This window comes from Lithobates pipiens, unplaced genomic scaffold, assembly GCF_037356315.1.
Source record: "Lithobates pipiens isolate NorthernLeopardFrog02 unplaced genomic scaffold, aLitPip1_a1.2 Scaffold_25, whole genome shotgun sequence".
Classification (NCBI taxonomy): Eukaryota; Metazoa; Chordata; class Amphibia; order Anura; family Ranidae; genus Lithobates; species Lithobates pipiens.
Genome location: NW_027507787.1, coordinates 203,085,519 through 203,105,806, shown reverse-complemented (window position 1 = coordinate 203,105,806; position 20,288 = coordinate 203,085,519).

Here is a 20,288-nt window from a genome sequence, read left to right as displayed (position 1 = left end):
CCCTACAGATCATATAGGCCCCCTCTGATTATTTTTACATAAAGATCATAGAGGCCTCCCCTGAGTATTATTACACGTGTATGATTATTAGTGATGATGTATTCGACCGCCTGCAGTTTGTTTGCTTCCACACAACAGGTGGCCACAGCCCCGTGCCTGTCTATAATCAGCTCATTATGGAGCTCCAGCGGCCATGTTGCTTCTAGATGACCACCTGCCGCGCAGGACACCGTCAGCTGCTTCCCGGCCCTGGGCGCTGCTCAAGACTGAACCGCTGGCAGGCCACATAACAAGGCTAATCAGAGCCGCTCATCTTCCATAAACAAACAGAGAGTGGGAATGTTGGTAGGGTTTGGGCCCCTGAGTATAGAGGAGGGGGGCCACAGGTGCCGATCCAGGCCGTACCCATGACCCTGTGACCTCTGGCGCTCCGCAGGCCATGACCCTGAGTCTCAGCACTGCGGGCTTGGGGCGCGATGCAGCGACTCCGCTTGTGTCACTAAGCTTTACAGGGAAAATAAAGATTTTATGATGGCTGATCCTGGGAGGCAATTTAGGCCAGAGAGCCGTAAATGACGGCGTGTTCAGTGATTTCCTTCAGCAATAAACACGGCGGGATTCCTAATAAAGGAGAATCATATCATAAAACTACTGAGACTGACTCCACTCTGAAATAGGAGAGGGGACGCTGCTCAGGGTGGAGCGTTACTGACACCTTGTGGTCAGAGCTGTCACAGCACCTCATGGCCGCTAGCTGTCTCAATACCTAGGGCCTCTATTAGGTTCTGGTTATCTCACTTCCAAGGGTCCTTCGCAGACCCCATCTATTCTGCACCGATCCGATTTATAATATATCTACAGCATGTGCTTATACAGACTATCTGGGCCTTTACAGTCAAGTAAAAACAGCAGCTGCTATCCCTGAGCTCCTTCTGAACTTGCTAGTTGACTGGCAGTCATGTCTATCCCCTGGCTTCAGCAGCGGCCCAGAACAAGTAACAGGAAAGTCAAAGGTCATTACATGCATACTTGTAATGGGTCAGTGACTCAGGGCTGGCTCACGCATTTTTTGCGTGTCACATTTTTGACAGCTCATTCATTTCAATGGGCTGCCCAACACACAGGAACGCACAAAAAAGTAAGACAGGCACACTTTAGGCCTCATGCACACTGGAAATTAAAGTAACGTTATAAAAACATCAGTAGCTTTGCAGTGAGTTTTTCAAATTTTTAGCATTTTTACGCTTTAGCATTTTTTTATCATTTTTTTTTTTAACAATTTTTTTCTTTTAAATGGATCAAAATTGTTTAAAACCGCTGGTGAGTGACGTTTATCAGTGTTAGAACATTTTTACAGTTGAAAAACGTCTCTCAGAACCCATTAGTTTTGGGGTTTTTTTACTGCTCAAAAACTGCTGATAACAGCCTATGTGTGCATGGACACATAGGATAACATGATGGAGAGTTTAATGACTGTAGAAAAAGACATCTACAGCCAAAAACAGCTGCTGTAAAAACGTCCAGTGTGCATGAGGCATAAATGGCTCCCACGAGAATCTATCTAGCAATGACAAGAAGTTCCTGTGCTCACACTGGTGTGAATGGGCCCCTTAAAGAATTAAAACCAAGGGATGAACATGGCAGCCAGAGCTGTCAGGCAGAACTTTCAGCTGGAGTACAGGTTGCCTTTAAAGAAGGTGGAGCAATCTCCATGACCTTTAACCTATCTCTACCCATTAAAGCGGTAGTAAAGCCCGCTTTGTTATTTTTATCTACAGGTAAGTATATAATAAGGCTTACCTGTAGGTAAAATGAATACCTCCTAAATGTGCACTGTTTAGGAGATATTCACCCTGGATGCAGCCGGTGACGTCGCATGTGCTCTTCAGAGCTTCGTGCCAGAACCGAAGAAGTGACGCCATCGTTGCTCCGGCCACTCACATCACCGAAGCCCACAAACCTGGAAAAAAGACCGGGGGAAATGTCAGCCCTCTCAGCAGTGACAGCGTGCCACTGGAGGGCTTCGTTCTAAGGTAAGTATTGCATAATGTGCTAGTATGCAATGCATACTAGCACATTATGCAATTGTCTTACATTTTTTTTGTTTTGTTTTTTAGACTGCTGCGGTTACCACTTTACCTGTAACCTTAACAAGTCCTAAACTTTACATTAGGCATCAATCTTAATAGTGACAACATCTGCACCTGACACTAAACCAGATAACACTGAAATACCCCCCACACCTCAACTGTAACATCAGCAATTGACAACTACACCATAAAGGGAATGTGGAGTCTTGGTTTTTACCTGTGTGTCATAGAGAGCTAGCTGTAAATAATGGTATTAATGTGTGATAATGTCTTATAAACCTTGTTTGTATGTGTAGTGTACAATTCATAAAATGACAGGGGGTGGCCACATTTCATTGTTACATGCTCAGGCTCTATTTTCTGCACTACACCATTTACTACTCTTCTTTACAATACAGGTTTTTGAGTTGGATGACTCATTCAAAACAATGCACTCCTTGTGTGGCTGATAGCAGCAGTTATGAAGAGAGGGGGATGCTGGTTTGCTGCCTCTAGATATAAATCCCTGTATTAATTACAGTTACAAGGTTATAAAGGGAGGGGAAGTGATGTGACTTCTTGCTCCCTCTAGTGGTGGATTTACAAATGTTTAGAGTACTTGCACACGGTACTGATGTATGAACATCGGATTCCTGGCAGAAAAATCCTGTGTAAAAATGCAAGGATGGGCTGTATAATAAATGTGCATGTTCACGCGTACGTGCACACGCATGAAAATATTTTTCTAGCTATGTTGTATGCATGTATGTATGCAGCAACGCAGGTTTTTCTTTTTTTATTGATCTATTTTTTTACTGATCTATATGCAGAGCACTTTTATGCATCTGTTTGTACAGGCCCAAACAATGAGTGGCATTTAGATCAGTTAAAAAAAAAGCAAAAAAAAAAAAAACCTTAATGCCTAAAATCGTGGCATTTTTAGGCGTCCGTGTGCAAGAGGCCTTATATTTATTATATTATATTTATTATAGTATTATTAATCATTATTATACAGGATTTATATAGTGTATGCATGCATGTATGCAGCAGCACAGATTTATTTTTTTTCATGGTTCTTTTTTTTTTTTTTTTTACTGATCTATATGTAGAGCATTATAGTAATAATTCCATAATAAAGTTATGGAATGAAGTGATGGTAAGGACACTCTATGCTCCCTCTAGTGGTGGATTTATAGATCAGTAACAGTGGAGTATTGTACCATGTTCGCCATTGATTAATGCAGAAAGTTTGGCGTTTAAGTGATGCCCTTTACCTTTTTTGGCTTACAAGTTGTCCAATGCCCCGTACACGCGATCGGACATTCCGACAACAAAATCCATTGATTTTTTTCCGACAGATGTTGGCTCAAACTTGTCTTGCATACACACGGTCACACAAAGTTGGTTGAAAATTGCGAACGTCAAAAACGCGGTGACGTACAACACGTACGACGAGCCAAGAAAAATGAAGTTCAATAGCCAGTGCAGCTCTTCTGCTTGATTCTGAGCATGCGTGAAACTTTGTGTGTCGGAATTGTGTACACATGATCGGAATTTCCCACAACGGATTTTGTTGTTGGAAAATTTGTCCAGATCTCAAAATTTGTGTGACGGAAATTTCAATGGAAAATGTCCGATGGAGCCTACACACGGTCAGAATTTCTGACAAAAAGCTCCTATCGAACATTTTCCGTCGCAAAATCTGACCATGTGTACGGAGCATTGGATGCAAGCTTTCAAGAGAACTTAGTTCTCTTCTTTAACAGATTTCTAGAAATTGTTCTAAAAGCCACAAATGTATACACAGAGTTGGGAAAATAAAATATGAGGGGTAAAGTTTGTTGTAAAGGATTAATTTATACAGAAAAAGATCAATTTAGAAGATGGGGAAATTGACTCGAAGATAAGAAACGAGGCACACTTCACTCCCCCAGTGATACTTCTTTTGAAATGTCCATACATCAGAAAAGTAATGAAGAACAACCATCAAAGAGATACAACTTTTGTTTTTGCCTTACCTAAATAGTGATGGTTATTGTAAAAAGTATGAATATATTTATAACGGACTCCTCCTGTATTGAATTATATTATAACTGTACTGTCTGCCTCCATGTTGTAAAGTACTGCGCAAACTGTTGGCACTATATGGATCCTGTATTATGATAATAATACTAATAATAATAATAATCAAATCTTAAAGTCTAACTAAAGGAAAACCTTTTTTTTCTAGAGTAACAGGGAGAAATAAAACCCCTGCCAGTTTTTTTTTTTTCTCTTTTGCCATCTGTGCCCCATTGGGGAGATTTCTCATCACTTCCTGTCTCATAGCCAAAACAGAAAGGGGGAGGAAATCTCCCCAAAATGAGGGAATCCTGGGGGGTCACCATTAGAAGATTTCCCCTCTATTACTGTTCTGGTGTCAACCCAAAATTTGGGATTGTCTTTTATTTTCACTTTCGATAATAACAGTATACAGGACAAATAGACAGTGACTCTCCCTAACAGAGGCCCAGAGAGCAATAAAAACTGACAGGTGTACTAATCCGTCTCCACACTATCCAAAAAATAAATAAAAAATGTTGCCTCCTGTAGTTACACTTTAATGCCCTGTACACATGGTCGGAAATTCAGATGGAAAAAGTCTGATCGGATTATGTTGTCGAAAAATCCGAGGCTCTATCGGGCTTTTTCCGTCAGAATTTCCGACCATGTGTATGGGGCATTAACCACTTGCCGCCCGCCCTATAGGCAATTGACGGCGGCAAAGTGGTTTCATAATCCTGACCGGACGTCATATGACGTGATCAGGATTATGAGCTGCTGCGCGCCCCCGGGGGCGCGCATCGCGGCGATCGTTGTTGCGGGGTGTCAGTCTGACACCCGGCAACTACGATCTCGGTAAAGAGTCTCCGACGGAGACTCTTTACCATGTGATCAGCCGTGTCCAATCACGGCTGATCACAGTGTAAATGGGAAGAGCCGGTGATCGGCTTTCCCTCACTCGCGTCTGTCAGACGTGAGTAGAGGAGAGCCGATCGGCTGCTCCTCTGACAGGGGGGGTCTGTGCTGATCGATTATCAGCACAGCCCCCCCGAGGATGCCCACACTGGACCACCAGGGACGCCACCAGACCACCAGGGAAAAGGTAATAAAGGTCATAATCCTCCCTAGACCACCAGGGATGCCAGTCAGCACAATGGGTGCCAATCAGTGCCTATAATGGATGCCAATCAGTGCCCACAATGGGCATCACTGATTGGCATGCATTATTGTTTGGCACTGATTGGCATCCATTACTATAGTATAACACCGATGCCACCTATGAGTGCCCACCTGTGCCGCCTATGAGTGCCCACCTGTGCCGCCTATGAGTGCCCACCTGTGCCGCCTATGAGTGCCCACCTGTGCCGCCTATCCATGCCCACCTGTGCCGCCTATCCATGCCCACCTGTGCCGCCTATCCATGCCCATCCGTACCACCCATCCGTGCCGCCCATCCGTGCCAGCTATCAGTGCCAATTTGTGCCACCTATCAGTGTCCGTCCGTGTCGCCCATCCGTGTCGCCCATCCGTGCCGCCCATCAGTGCCACTTCATTGGTGCCACATTGGTGCCCATCAGTGCCGCCTTATCAGTGCCCATCAGTGTAGCCCCATCAGTGCCCATCAGTGAAGGAGAAAACGTACTTATTTACAAAGTTTTGAAACTGAAACAAAAAAAAACATTTTTTTTTTCAAAATTTTTGGTATTTTTTTATTTGTAGCGCAAAAAATAAAAACCGTAGAGGTGATCAAATACCACCAAAAGAAAGCTCTATTTGTTGGAAAAAAATGATAAAAATTTCATTTGGGTACAGTGTAGCATGACCGCGCAATTGTCATTCAAAGTGCGACAGCGCTGAAAGCTCAAAATTGGTCTGGGCAGGAAGGTGTTTAAGTGCCCTGTATTGAAGTGGTTAAAGTGTAAATAAAGGAGGTAACATTTTTTATTTCTTTTTTGGATAGTGTGGAGACAGGTTAGTACACCTGTCAAAAAAAAATTTCCAACAACAAAATCCGATCGGACTTTTTCCGATCGTGTGTAGAGAATTCCAACGGACAAAGTGTCACGCGTGCTCAGAATAAATTACGAGACAAAAGCTATTGGCTACTGGCCTCTTTATAGTCCCGTCGTATGTGTTTGACGCCACCTCGTTCAGAACGATCGGATTTTCCGACAACTTTGTGCGACCGTGTGTATGCAAAACAAGTTTCGCCCCAAAATCCGTCGGGAAAAAATCCAACGGATTTTCTGGTCGGAATGTCCGACCGTGTGTACAGGGCATAAGAGTGTTTTGGTGGCTAATTGACTAGGAGGTAAAGTCCAGGCAAAATTGTCACCTCTGAGGAATCCTTTTAAAATGTTTACACATCTTTGATCACAGGCCCGGAGAAGAGAGACTTTAATGTATTATATTCAATTATAATAGTAGGGGCACATCATTTCTGTCCCTAATCACTCTATATTGAATTGTATTGTAACTGTACTAACGATAAAGATGCAGCACTTATAAAATAGTAACCATCAAGTGTGATACGGTGTTACATAAATATAAATCCATATACTATAAAAAGTCCAAATAGCTCCAGTGACAGTAATCCAAAGTGATAGGTGTTATACTGAGAGCCACCATCGATAGGGAGGACCCTTATCCTATGTGTTGGGCTACCCAAATAGAGCAGCCAAACCCACGTTATTTAAATATGGCTTTGAGGCTCCTCCAGGTCCGCAACCTGTAAGCTTGTCAGGTATGGTCTCCTTCCCAAGGATCAATCAAATCTCACATAGATATAAACATAGACACTTCGTTGTGCAATATGTCGAGGTTCAAAGTGCTTTAACAGAAAAGTGTCTAGGTTCTTCTCACTAACATCGGCTATAAAAACGCATTTGTGTCCACTGACAGCAAGGAGAATGAATAAAAAGTTTTTTTATGTATTGTAACTGTACTGTCTGCCCTCATGAAGAAAAGCAATGCGCAAACTGTTGGTGCTATATAAATCCTGTATTATAGTAATAATAATAATAATAATATTCCTGGAGGGCCACATAAAAAAAATGCATTAATATTCTTAAAAAAAGAAAAATTATTACTTTTTTAACTTACCTGAAACCGCTGTTGCTATTGTAAGGATTAAGGGGTGTCAAAACAAAATGGTTGACCTTATGTCTTACTAAATACTTGTATTTTCCTATCCTTCTCTGTAAAATAAGGATTCGTCATCTATTGTCACGTACTCATCAAGAAGAGGCCGCATCAGCCCTAAAAAGCAGTCTACGCCCAGAAGATTGTCTTATCAGCTGATAACACCCGGAGAATTGTCTTTACTTTGAAAATGTTGTTTTTTTTACATTTGCTGATGTTTGCTCTTTTCTGTCTATAAAAGATGTAATAAAGAAGCCTCAGAGCCAGAGAAAGTCAGAGACAGTCAGAGTTAACGACGGACTTCTGAGCAGAAATACTGAATAATATCTCCGTGTCTCTTTGCTTGGATAAGAACTCTAACTAACAATTGGGAAACGGTAACATAACCTGACAAATAGGTGACTTGTTGAGGTCACACCTAACATTTCTGGCGCCGCGAATAGGGACTCGCTGAAGAAACTACAAGAGGCGAACGAACATAAGGACGGAACGAAATGGTCGGGCACATCAAAGAACCACAGACAAATCCTGCGCAGGTAAGAAAAGCTTTATTTTCTTATAAACTCTGTGCTTCTTAGATTTGTGCCCACCTGATCTGTCTGAATTGTTCTTCAGGTAAAAACCAACCTCTGTAGTAAGCGGGTCTTGAACTTAATATTTTGGCTTATGTTACCGTTGTTTCTTGTCTGTCTACTTGTCATCTGTCTGTTGTGAATGAAATAAGCCCTGTTTGTATGGTGTGAATTGAAACATATATCATCCCAATGGGTAACGGAATGCGCCCTTAACTCGTAAGAGTACTTTGGGGGTCCGACACTTAAGTTTGATATACGCTTTTTGATTCATGAGCCTAAAAACGGGTTGAAAGTATAAGTCCTGACTGCCTCGATAAAGCAGGAATAAGAAACGAATGCTGAGAGATTCCATGGTAATGGGACGGAAATAAGGTCTCCACAAAGTCCCGGAGACCTAGTCATATGTGTTTGGCCACCAAAAGGGAATGCTTGTATATGTTGTAGCCGTCAGTCTGGTCATAATATTTGTCAGTTGGCTAGCATATAAGGTAATTCGATTTCAGAAATCTCATCTAGGAGAGGTTTTTAGTATTTTGGCACCCTAGGAGGAGAAGGCAACGAGACACTTAGTAAGTGATCCAAACGCCACCTAGGCAGGACTGTCAAAATGGGCCAGACACATGGTAAACCCCAGGAGGAACCTCAGAAATGTTATGCTGTTAAAGACATAATTACAATGTTGTATGGGAAGGATAAGGCACAGGGCACAAATAGGATTCTCAAGAAATTGGGGATGGATGGAGAAAATGGGCTAAGTGTAGAAGGTTGGGAGAATATAAAGAGAGACAGACAGGGAGAGATATTGCAGAACAGATGGGTATCACAAATACAATGTTTAATTAAGGTTTCCAACAGGGCTGAAGAGGAGGGATGGGAGTATTGTCAGGAAAAGGGTGGATGGGATATGAAGGTCCGACACAAAAGTCTTCCTTCTGCTCCCGGCGATAGGGTAAATACGGGAGATACTCCACCTCCTTATAACATCACCACACCAGGTAATGAAAGACCAAAACTTTATCCTTCCTTAAGAGGAAGAGGATGGGTATGCCGAGTATGCGGTACCCAGAATACAGACTGGGCACAGGAATGTGTACATTGCGGCGCTCAAAGACCAGAGCCCGTAGCTCCAGTCCATAGTCGGACTAGGGTAATACAAGTAAATAATCCAAATGCGGGTCAAGCAGGACAGCCACCTACAGTGACCCGACAAGTCGTTCTGAGGACATGGACACCTTGGTCGGCTGACACTCTTATGGCATTAATACAGAATGCTCCTGATCCCGTAGCAAAACCTGCCGCATTCTGTAGATTCGTGACACAATTACTAGACACACATGAAGCAACTTGGCAAGATGGGGAAGATTTGTGTAGACATAAAATGACACTAACGATGTTTAATCAATTTATGAATGAAATTGCTCCACATAGACCACAAGGGGATCCTACCACAGATCCGCCAGGAGTACACCCTCGTCATATAGACTCTAGACCCCTGTTTATTGCTCAGTTACGAGAATTTTGCCAAGGGAAACAGCAGGAAAGGGGTTCGACAGCGCCCATAAAACAGGCCCCAGGTCAGACTGTTACAGAATTTTACCTCAACATGGAAAGCATGATGGCTGACGAAGGTCTAGATTTAGCCTTACCCGTCACCATTAGGGCTTTCAATCGACAGTTTATGGAAGGACTAGTACCCCAAATAGGTGACAAACTGAAGGCATGTACTCCCGAATGGAGAGCCATACGGGACAGAGGAACATTGTTGCAGAAAGCACAAGGCATAGAGGCTGATTTAGCAGAAACTAAACCCAGAAGGACACCGGGAGTTAACACTGTTGCCCGGGTCAATGAAGGAGGGAATTCCTCCCGTAAACCTCTTACCTGTTATTACTGCAACAAGGTGGGACATATAAAAAGAGACTGTAGGAAAAGGATAAAAGACGAACAGGAAGGAAACACGGACAGAGACACGAGGGACTACAGACAGAGGCGTACCAATGATAGGGACGATCCGACCGCATGACTTGCCCCAGTCCTAGCTGAATCAGAGAACAAAATGCTCCACATGTTGATGAAGGTGGAAGGTAAACATATTCCTTGTTTGGTTGACACAGGAGCGTCACGCAGTCTGTTGTCTGATTCAGTAGTCCCTCCACACATGACGTCCCGTGACACCATACCCATAAGTGGTTATGACGGACTCCTGACTGATGCCCCACTGACTAAACCTTTAAAAGTAAAGATAGGGGGGCGTGGCCTGACGCGAATGGCGGCGGACGTGTAGTTGAGGAGCTCCCGCCGGTCACGGAGCAATCCGTCGCCATCCACCTGCCAACGAGCACAATCTGCCCAGAAAATTGTTGCGCCCGGTCCGCGCTGTGCCGCCACGGGGTCCTGGACGATTTTCCCTCGGAATTGAGGCCTCCAGCCGCCCGGACCTGCCACTAGTTTCTCCGCCGGCCGCCGCCATCTTGGGCCTCCGGGATCGCCTGAAGCCATCGGAGCCACGCCGGCGGGTGAGGTAAGGGGCTGTCATCGGTCCCCTCCAGTTGTCTCCCCCCCCCGCCCGGATCCTATTTGGGGTGGTTTCGAGCTTCCGCGGCCCTCGGGGGGCCCGCGGCCGGCCCCGGCCTAATGCGGCCTACTGAGGCCTGAGGATCCCCAGGGTTTCCTGCAACTGCTGCCCAGAAACGTGCTCCGCGGATGTTTTGGCTCGCATCTGCGGTCTGCCTGCTTGAAAACCCCCCCTCACGGAGGATTGCTTTAGTAGACTTATCTCTCTGCTTGTGGTCCCCCATCCACCTTTGATTGTGACCCCAGCCTGCTCTCCTGGTCCACTACTCCAGGCATCCCCTGCAGCCCTCTGCACACAGACTCTGCTCTGGCTCCCTTGTCTATTCATTTACTCTACTGCAGCAGGGGACTGACCACTTTACATTCCTTCTACCTGGATGATCCTTTAATCCTCTCAGATAATCAGCCACTATACCCCACAGAATTGCTACGGCGGGGGTCACCTTGATCTATCTCAAGATTGTACCTATAGAACCACGTTCTGCTTTATATGCAAGCCCCCCTGAATGATCTGGACTTTCACCTCTAAGGACCTGCCCCCACGTATGGAGAGGTAGGTCGGGCCTATACTCAGCTCCTGGCTCCCCCGGCCCTTCTTTCGGACAGTAAACCGGACTATACACAGCACCATGGGGAAAGACAAGCCCAAAGCACACAAGAGTGGCAATAACCGTCACCCGGGAGGGGATCTCGATGATTATTTTGGCCATGGACGGTCGTCCTCTCAGCACCGACCGGCATCCAAAGGGACGCCGGCCCCTCCATCCCCGGCACGCTCTGAATCAGCTCTGCAGTCTCAGGTGCGTCCCCACAGCCTGCTCTCACACTCTGAGGACACTGCCCTCTCCCCCAGGCTTACCAGAAGCCGCTCTAATGCCTCCCTAGGATCGGGGGATGGATGGGACATGGAATCGCAGATTAGATCTCTGCACAGCTACATGAGGTCTCTACCCACCAAAGCTGACTTTGAACACTGTGTACTCCGGATCGAGGAAACATACCGCAAGGAAATCTCTGACTTGAGAAAAGATGTGGGGGTGCGCTTTGATGATGTGGATAGCACAGTAGATAGCCTGCGGGACACTGTACAATCACATGATCAGATCCTCAATACCCACACTGTCCTGCTTCAGCAGCTCTCATACCAACAGGACGACCTCGAAAATCGCAGTCGCCGCAACAACATCCGTATACGGGGGATACCCGAGTCGGTTGACCCCAAAAACCTGCCTGCAGCTGTGACGACTATCTTCAACCAACTGCTCCAACGACCCAAGGATGACCCGATCGAATTGGACCGGGTGCACCGTACATCGGGTCCCCGTACCCCTGACCCCTCCTTCATTCGTGACACGTTGTGCCGTGTCCATTTCTACAAAATAAAGGAGAACATTATGAGGGCCGCCAGCACGCAGCAGTCGATCCTCTTTAATGACGCACCCATCATGCTCCTTCCTGATCTCTCTCGCCAAACACTGGCTTTGCGGAAATCCCTACGACCCCTCACGCAACTCCTGCAAGCAAGACAGATCAAATACCAATGGCGTTTCCCGTTCCATCTTCGAGTGCACCACGCGGGTAAAACCGCTGTATTTCGTACGTTGGGGGACCTGCCTACATTTCTTAGTACGCTTGAACTGCCCCAAGTTGCCCTGCCTGACTGGCCGTTTGCACCGACCACTCCAGGTCTACCCTACACCCCGCAATGGCAGAAGCAAGGACGCAAGCGCACCACTCGGTCCCCGCAGCTTCAGGATCCCAACGACTGACCCGATCCAGTGGGCCCCCCGGGCCTGTTTTCTCCTCCCGCCGCTGGGGCCTTCCCCTGTGATGGCCTTGGACCCGTATGGGTCGAATATCTCACATGTTGATTAACCCTTTTGTTTACAGGTTTTTTGCATATCTTTTACAACCCCCGTTGCTGTGTTCCCCTCCCCCCTTTCCCTATAGTTGGGGTTATCCGTTGTGCTGATAGTTCCTGGACTGATCTCAAGACTTGTCTTTGCAACCCACTGTATACAACGGTCCCCTCCGTGTTGCCCTTGACATACTTTATGATTATTGTTTTGTTTAATCTGATCCCTTTGTTGGGCCTATTGCATGTTCTTCCCCCTATGACTCATAGATGTTCTCTATTTTATGCCGGTTTACAATTGCATTTATTGATGACCACTAAGATGTTTATGCTTACTATGTTCTTTAGTTTACTCTTTAGGTCGCAACTGATACTGGTTTACCCATGGGGCCGGGGTGCTGGGAGCTGCCCGACTCTGTGTTTTTATCCCACACTCCCCCCCCCCCCCCCTTTTACGGGGTTTTTTTTTTTTTTTTTTTTGTGCGCCCCACGGTGATCCTATGATCACTGTGCGATGCACTGATTTGTGCCTTTATGACAGGCTTCTTTTCTTTGTAATGTTTGCCTTTTGGAGCCACCTAGTGGCCTTTTTTATTTTTATTTTACTTTTCTTGCCTACTCCTCTTTTCTGCCTGACCTACTGGGCCCGTCTCCTATCACTGATGTTTCTAAATGCCCAGTTTCATGTCCCCCTGCTTATTGTGCTGGGAACGGGTTACCATACCTGCCACTGTTGTTACTACTTATGCAAGGTTGTCATACTGTTCTTTCTCTCTATTCTTTCTTCTCTTCTCCCCTTCACCTTCTCTCTGCCTTTACCCTCCCACCCCTCCCCCCCTCCCTTACCTCCCCTGTACATCCTCTATTCCTGTTCCTTACCCCAATGGGGTTTGCCCATAGTGTCACTTATCCTATTGATCCCGAGCTCCACCCTAATGATCCCCCATGGCTAGTGACGATTCGATAACTTTTGCTTCCTTTAATTGTAGGGGTTTCAACACTCCCGAGAAGCGGAGCCAGACACTTTACCATTTTCACAAAAAGCACGCGAAAATTCTGTTGCTCCAGGAAACACATTTTCGAGCTGGAGCTATTCCGGCACTGCGCAATAGGTACTACCCTCAATGGTTCCACAGTGTTAATCCGCAGGCCAAATCCAAGGGGGTGTCTGTTGCCTTTCATAAATCTTTTAACCCGGAGGTCCTGGACTCTCTCATAGACGATTCAGGCCGCTATGTATTTTTGAAATTGAAACTAAACGATTTTCTCTTTACAGTAGCTAACGTTTACGTGCCGAACGTGGGCCAGGCTCGGTTCCTCTCTTCAGTCCTCACCAGACTATCCTCCTTTGGAGGGTCGGCTTTTATTGTTGGAGGTGATCTCAATGTTGCCCTCTCCCCATCCGCAGACACATCCTCGGGTAAGTCTTCTGTACCTTGCTCCACCTTGACACGTATTAAATCACTCCTCCATTCCTCCCATCTGGTGGATGCCTGGCGAGTCCAGCATCCCACGGAAAGGGATTACAGTTATTTTTCAGTCTCACACAACTCCTACAGTAGATTGGACCACTTTCTCATATCGCAATCACTTCTAGACACGCCTCTCCAAACGGCGATCGGTAACCTCCTATGGTCCGATCATGCCCCCGTCTATCTGACTCTAGTCCGCCCCCCTGTTGCCCGCCGGGGGGCGAGCTGGAGGCTTAATGACAATCTGCTGCGGGACACCGTGTGCGTGGCGGATGTCTCCAAAGTCATTAAAAATTTCATAGGTGACCACTCCGCGGACACAACCTCCCCTTTGAACCAGTGGGACACACTCAAATGTGTGATCCGGGGTACCCTCATACAACACGGCTCCCGCCTTAAGAAGGCCCGCGCTCATGATATACGCAAACTCCTTTCTACCATAGCGGACCTTGAATCCCTTCATAAAAAAGACCTGGACCCTACGGTTTTTGTCCGGCTTTCCAACGCCCGCAGAGACTTGCTACAGCTCTTAGACGCGCACTCCCTCATTGCCCGGGATAAAGCGCGGAATCACTTCTACTCCCTGGCGAATAAATGTGGTAAACACCTGGCCAGAACTATTCACCCTAGACCCCCACGACATTCTATCCCCTTTATCGTCCAATCGGACCTTAGGAAAACGTTTAACACCTCCGGGATATCTGAATCCTTCCGGCAATATTATTCACAGCTTTATAACCTCCCGCGTGCAAACCCCTCCGATCGGTCCCCCCCCTCTCCCGACCCCACACAGGATTATATTATGGAAACTGCTCTACCCACTATTGATGATGCAGACGCGACATCCCTAGATGAGCCCCTAACTACTTCTGAATTTCTGCAGGCCATCAAAGCCCTTAAAGTGGGCAAATGCCCGGGTCCTGACGGCTTTACACCCCGGTTCTACAAGACATTTGCCCCACAACTTGCACCCCTTCTGACAAAGGCCTTTAATTCGGTAGACAGTCTTAACCTCCCCTCCAAGGAATCTTTATCTGCCAACATCTCTATTATCCCTAAACCAGGCAAGGACCCATCCCAATGCAGCAGCTATCGACCCATATCCCTGCTCAACATAGATATTAAGCTATTTGCGAAAGTTCTGGCTACCCGTCTGTCCCCTTTATTGCCTAAAATTATTCACAACGATCAAGTGGGTTTTGTCCCTGGCAGAGAAGCGAGGGACAACACCTCCAAGACGATACATCTTATCTCCCTGATCCAACGTAAAGGCCTGAAAGCTTGCCTTTTATCTTTTGACGCTGAAAAGGCCTTCGATAGGGTCAGCTGGAGGTTCCTACAGCTGTCTCTACAACAACTTGGCATCGGAACTCCCTTCATCTCTAAAGTTATGTCCCTATATTCACGACCCTCGGCTACGGTCCTAGTCAACGGTACCACATCAGCCCCCTTTGACATTGCAAACGGTACCCGCCAGGGCTGCCCCCTGTCCCCCCTCCTCTTTGTCATTATTATTGAACATTTAGCCTGTGCCATACGACAAAACCCCTCCATTCTAGGTATCCACACTCCGTCTGCGCATCACAAACTTTCCCTGTATGCTGATGACCTCCTTGTGTACCTTCAGAATCCGCACACCTCCCTACCATCCCTACTCAGAGAATTTAAACGTTTTGGTACCCATAGTAACTTCAAGATCAACATTACTAAGACTGAAGCCCTTAACATATCCCTCACCCCCTCCACACTGTCCCTTCTAAAATCCAATTTCTCATTTAAATGGCAGACCAAGGGGATTTCTTATCTAGGGGTTATTATACCCTCCAACCTAGCTAACCTGTTTTCCCTGAACTATATTCCCCTGCTTAACCGTATACGGAAGGACCTTGAGGAATGGGGGGGGTCTCCCTTGCCCTGGTTCGGAAGGATTAATATCCTAAAGATGGACATCCTGCCCAAGCTCCTGTATTTATTTCAAACCATCCCCATCCAAGTCCCCAAATCATTTTTCATCTCCCTGCGTTCGATAGCCATCAGATTCATGTGGAACAGGGGCCTCCCCAGAGTTAAATTTAAACTGCTTACACTCCCGAAGACTATGGGGGGAACAGGCCTCCCTGACTTTGAGACTTACCATGCAGCTGCTCATATGACTCGCATCATAGAATGGTTCCCCCGTCCTCCTTGCAAGGCCTCGGTGGCCGTTGAACAGGACCTTTCTCCTGTGGATCTCCGAGCTCTTCTATGGGGATACAATCAGGACTACTCTAGTATGACATCCTTATCCCCATTGACCTTGGCCTCCTTGAAATTATGGTATAAGACAGGGCTAAACACCACCCTTTCCTCTGATCCGGGCCCCCTGACGTCCCTCTTTGACCATCCTGCTTTACCACAAAGTACAGGGGCAGCCTCCCTAGGACCCTTTAGGCGTGCGGAGTGGCCGCAAGCTCACACATTTGTGCATCCCTCTCAGGGGACCCCGGTCCCCCTGGCAGACTCTGGAGATTGGCTCACGGCCCTACAGGTGTCCGCATTTACCAAACGCCTACACTCCTCCTCTCAAATACACCGCAAGCTTACCGACTTTGAGGTGTTGTGCTCGCTCCCAGAAGCCCCCAAACACCTGCTATCCTCCTTATATAACTTACTACAGACTTTAGCGCATGATCAGCTCCCACCTTATACTAGGCTGTGGTCTGCGGATTTGGGTGAAGACATCACTGTGCCGGACCGGCAAACTTCTTTCCACTTCACACACAAGTCGACCATCTCCTGCTACTCTCAAGAGAAGAACTATAAGCTGCTGTCCAGATGGTACAGAGACCCTGCTACTTTACACAAAATCTTCCCGTCTACGCCAGCCACCTGCTGGCGCTGTGAAGCCTCAGTCGGAACCTATCTACATGTCTGGTGGGACTGTGAGAGGATCCGCCCCTTCTGGACACAGGTTTTTGAATGTTATAATCTTCTAGCTGATACTCCAGTTCCTATCTCTCCGAAAATTGCATTACTCTCAATATTGCCCGGGTCTATTAAATCGCAGAGACAAAGATTGCTTCGTTTTTTTATGTCCTCTGCTAGGCAGCTGATACCTGCTTATTGGAAGACGACGACTACCCCCCCATTGTCACGGTGGGTATCCATTATGAATGACACCATGAGAATGGAGGAGATGTTGGCACTGGACAATGACACTTACACCAAGTTTATATCTCAATGGTCGATCTGGCTCCGCTTCTCTTCCTCTGACACCTTAATGGAACAAATTTTGAATGCATAAGGACGCTGTGGGCTCTCTCCTACCCTTCCCCCCCCTACCCGTATCCCTTCCCCTTCCCCCCTTTTCCCTCTCCTCTCATCTTGATATTCATTTTTCCCTGTATCACTCTGTTCCTCTTTCTTTTGCTCCTCTCTTCCCTTTCTTTTCTCTCTTTCTTTCTGTCTTCTTCGTAATGCTAATTACACGTTGTCTCATGTAGTAACCCATGAGTATTTTTTCCCTACTGTGGCCTTGTGGATCGGGAACAGGCTGTTTTCCCTGTTTTCCAAACTTTCCGACGGGGCCGACTGTGGTTGATAGTCGTTAGCCGTCCATTCATAAATGTAGTCCTGTTACTGTTCCTGCTTGTATTTGCTTCATGAAGGTTACTGTCTATTATTGTTTTTACTTGAAATGTTCAATAAATATATTTTCAACACTAAAAGTAAAGATAGGAAATCACATGTTTTTGTCACGCTTTTTGATTTCCAGAGGAGCTCCCACTAATTTATTAGGAGCAGACATTCTTCAGAAAATAGGAGCGAACATTACTTATCACCCAGATGGCATGGTCACCCTAGCAATAGGAGATGACCCAGAGGGTATAGAAATCTGTAGTAAAATACAATGCTTGGAAGAAGAACCAGAACCGTCCAATACGCCCTCACCGGAAATAGACCAAATTCTGTCTAGCCTTCCGGAAGGGTTATGGGAAACACATCCAGCAGACGTTGGGCTTCTGCCCATACCCCCGGTTACTCTACAGCTGATTCCAGGAGCAGTTCTCCCTCAGCAGAAACAGTACCCACTCAGTGCGCCCCAGGAAGCAGCTATAGAACTACAAGTGGAGGCTCTACTTAAAAGTGGAGCATTAAAAGAAATACAATCACCAGCCAATACCCCATTGTATCCAGTTAAGAAAAAGACATTGGGGGATGGCCCAATAAGGTATAGGATGGTACAGGACTTAAGGGCAATAAACAAAATATTGGCCCCAATAACGCCATTAGTACCGAACCCGCATACCTTACTGTCAGAAATACCATCAGATAGCTCCTCATTTACAGTTGTAGACTTGGCAAATGCTTTCTTTTCTGTACCCCTGGCGGAGGAATGTCAACCATGGTTCGCGTTCCGCCTTCGAAACCGTCAGCTAACCTGGACACGCCTACCTCAAGGAATGGCGCATTCGCCAACTCTATACTCACAAGCCCTGCAGACAGTGTTAGGAGAATGGCAACCACCTGACACTTGTGTATTGTTGCAATATGTAGATGACCTATTGTTATGTTGTCCGGATAACGATACTTGTTTAAAAGCCACTCTATCATTGTTACAATTCCTGGCTGAAAAAGGGTGCAAGGTGAATAGAACTAAGTTACAGGTATGTCAGAAAAAGGTTGTCTTTTTGGGCCACTGTATATCCCAGGGTACTCGACATCTCACTGAAGACCGAGTCCAGGCCATAAGACAAATGAATATCCCACGCAACTTTAAGCAACTTCGTATGTTTCTGGGAATGGTATCATATTGTAGACAATGGATACCACATGCCAGTTCTCTGATGCAGCCATTATATGATTGCTTGAAAATAGTACCCTATGTACTCACAGAAGCAGGTCATGAATCTTTTAGCACCTTAAAAAGGTTACTAATTTCGGCACCTGCGATCGGGATCCCTGATTATACCAAAACATTTCATTTGTACATTGCTGAAATCACGGGACACGCAACAGGGGTGTTGACACAACAACACATCAAACAAAGGCCGGTAGCATACTTCTCGGCGGCTCTCGATCCTGTCTCTAGAGGATCACCGTCCTGTGTACGAGCAGTTGCAGCAGTGTCAATTATCATTGACAAATCCTCAGAAATTGTCTTAGACAATCCTGTAGTGGTACATACCACACATGACATACACGCCATCTTGTCACAGGTCCAGCCAAAACACATATCAATGGCAAGGCAGCTGCGTCTACAATGCACTTTGCTCCTACCCCCCAATGTTACCTTTCAGCGATGCACTTCTTTTAACTTAGCACAGCTTTTACCATTACAGACAGATTTGACAGGGGGGAGTAATGATGATAATGGTGTAGATACAGCACAAGATACTCAGGATTCTGACACACTTTCGTTTCATGACATAACATCTGATGAACACGATTGTTTTCAACTTATGGAACAAGAAACCACGGGGTTCCCACATGTCACAGACATACCCATTGCAAATGCAGAACACACACTGTACATAGATGGTAGTAGATTTGCCGATGACAAAGGTAAATATCACACAGGTTATGCTGTGGTAACGGACACACAGGTAATTGAGGCAAAGTCACTACCAGCACACATGTCGGCACAAGAAGCGGAACTAACCGCTCTAGAGAAAGCCCTAGAACACTTGGAGGGACAAGAAGGGAACATTTACACTGATTCCGCATACGCCTACGGTGTGGCACATGATTATAGCCACATATGGAAAGCTAGAGGTTACCTTACAGCAGCAGGCACACCTGTTAAACATGGTGAAGGAATCAAAAGAGTCCTGAACAATCTTCAAAAGGTTATAAGAGTAGCCATCATGAAGATAGCGGCACACACGAGCGCAAAAACAACTGAGGCAAAAGGAAACGCATTTGCAGATTTAACTGCAAAGAAGGCAGCTCTAGGGGAAGTAAGCCCTGAGACCTTAGCCACGGTACAGGTGAGTATGCCCGAAACCACATGGCAGCAGCTAATGGAACTACAGGAACAAGCAGGGGCTATTGAGAAGGACCGTTGGGTTAAGGAGGGAGCTGCACCAGGCCTTGACAATGTATGGAGAGAAGGAGACAAAATATGTCTACCCGGTTCTCTATACCCAGCAATGGCAGCGGCTGTTCACTTACCCACTCATGTCAGCTCCAATTCTATGTATAGGATTGTAAGCCAAGGATGGCTAGCCCCTGGATTCAGTAGTACTGCAAGGAACTACTGTGCTGCATGCCAAATCTGTCTGATTAATAACCCAGGACAGAGAGTGAAAACCCCACGTAAACATCAGGTCCGGGCCCAATATCCTTTTCAGAGACTGCAGATTGACTACATACAAATGCCTAAGAGCGGCCCCTTTGAATTTGTTCTCGTGTGCATCTGCCTATTTTCAGGCTGGCCCGAAAGTTATCCTGTGAAATCAGCTACGGCAAAAGCCACCGCCAAGAAACTGATTACTGAGCTGATACCTAGGTTTGGTCTCCCAGAAACAATAGAATCAGATAGGGGGACACATTTCACGGGAGAAATAATGCAAAATGT